Source organism: Mus caroli, chromosome 14 (genome assembly GCF_900094665.2).
Source record: "Mus caroli chromosome 14, CAROLI_EIJ_v1.1, whole genome shotgun sequence".
Lineage (NCBI taxonomy): Eukaryota > Metazoa > Chordata > Mammalia > Rodentia > Muridae > Mus > Mus caroli.
Genome location: NC_034583.1, coordinates 107,978,561 through 107,980,365, shown reverse-complemented (window position 1 = coordinate 107,980,365; position 1,805 = coordinate 107,978,561). Strand labels below are relative to the sequence as shown.

Below are 1,805 nucleotides of genomic sequence, written 5' to 3'. Positions count from 1 at the left end.
CCTCTCCTTCATCTGCTCCACTACACAGCAGACAAGAGGCAGGGCCTGCTTTCCCACGCCTCGGGACCAGCTCACCTGCAGCTCCCACATTCAGGACCAGCCCTACTGTGCTGCTCAGGTAATCTGTGGGGCTCTCTCCCGAGTGCTTCAGCTGAAGAGCAAGGCCAGTTCCTCTGTTCTCATGACCCTGGGGTCAGTCCTCCTGCCTACCTTAAATGGCAAGGGGTAAGTAAGAGAGGGGGCATCTCTCCCTTGCCCATGTCACAGTACAGCAGACGACTGGCAGGGCCAGCTTTCCCACACTTCCACCAGGGTCATCTCCACTGTGCTGCCCTGGTGAGGTGCAGGGCCCACTCTCTTGAGTGCTGCGGTTGGTGAGGGAGATTAACAGCTTTCCCATGCCCTCAAGGCCGGCATACCAGCAACCTGCAACCAGGGCCAATGCTACTGTGCCTAGGCAATGTGTGGGGCTGCTCTCCCGAATTCTGCAGCTGTCTAGGGGTGAGGTCAGCTCTTCTGTTCTCATGCCCCCTGGCCTGGTCTCCCACAATATGCCCGGTGTCTTAGTTAGGGTTTTACTGCTGTGAACAGACACCATGACTAATGCAAGTCTTACAAGGACAACATTTAATTGGTTTTGAGGTTCAGCCCAGTATCAAGGTGGGGGTATGGCAGCATCCGGGCAGGCATGGTGCAGACAGAGCTGAAAGTTCTACAGCTTCATCTGAAGGCTGCTAGTAGATTGACTTCCAGACATCTAGGGTGAGGGTCTTAAGCCCATGCCTACAGTGACACACCCACTCCAAAAGACCACACCTCATAATAGTGCCACTCCCTGGGCCAAGCATATATAAACCATCACACCTGAGCAAGGAGTGGGGCCAGTTCTACACAGTTCTCAGACATCAACAGGTCTTCAGGGGAAAGCCTAGACCAGGGATGCCCAGGCCCCTGGTGGTAATGAATCCCAGCTGCTGCAGGGCCACAGACCCAGATGTGGCTCCCAGTGTCAGCACAGGCCAGGACCCCACCGTGGTTCTGGGTAGCATCACTGGCTCCTCACTACCCCAGAGTCTCCAGTTCTGCCTCTCTTCATTGTGCCCACACTCTTTGTTTCTCCTTCCCTCCTATTTCTCTATCACTTACTCCTCTTAGTGATGCCTGAGGTCTTCGAGTGTCTGAGGTCATTGTAGGAGTGGCCTCAGGAGTGCTATGCCACCTATGCATTATGGGACGAGGCAGGGGTCATCTTGGGCTGCCTGCTCCCCCCTCCCCTCAGTTTGCATGAGGCCCAGACTGGTGGTCACCTTAGACTTGCTCCTTACTCCAGCCTACATGGTCCCATTATTGGGGGGATCATCTGTCTCGGGCTTGCTCCCCAACAGGGGCGCCAGTCTGGGCATGCATATTGCCTGACTGATGGTCCCCTCAGGCTAGCTCCCTGACCAGCCACTGAGTGCGGACACAGCCTCTCTCCTCTCTGCCATCTACTGACACACTTGTGACATAGCAGCCACACCTGCAAGGCCTCCTTCAATTGTCTTCGTAGAACAAGTTCTGAGACTATGTTTGCTGCTCAGCCACCAAGGGATGCTCAACCAGGAGACGTGGCCGTGGCACGTCTTCATCTGACTGTTATTATAATGCGATCAGAAGCCACACTTTTAGTTTGGCAGCAGGAAGTTATAAACCGCATTGCCTTGCCAGATGTGTCTGCACTCTGGCATTGTCGTGTCTAAGTGGCTTTCAAAACAAATATAATGGACTCATTACAGACAGAAAATTCAAAGGGGTTCTGTAAAGCA

At 54.0% G+C, this 1,805-nt stretch overlaps 1 non-coding gene across 1 annotated transcript; it reads right to left on the bottom strand.

The window, feature by feature from the left end:
• Window positions 1-1,407: 1,407 nt before the first annotated feature.
• On the bottom strand, window positions 1,408-1,538 carry LOC115029324. Its single transcript, XR_003834893.1, has one exon. It is a non-coding gene; the product is annotated as a small nucleolar RNA SNORA17 (small nucleolar RNA).
• Window positions 1,539-1,805: the final 267 nt, after the last annotated feature.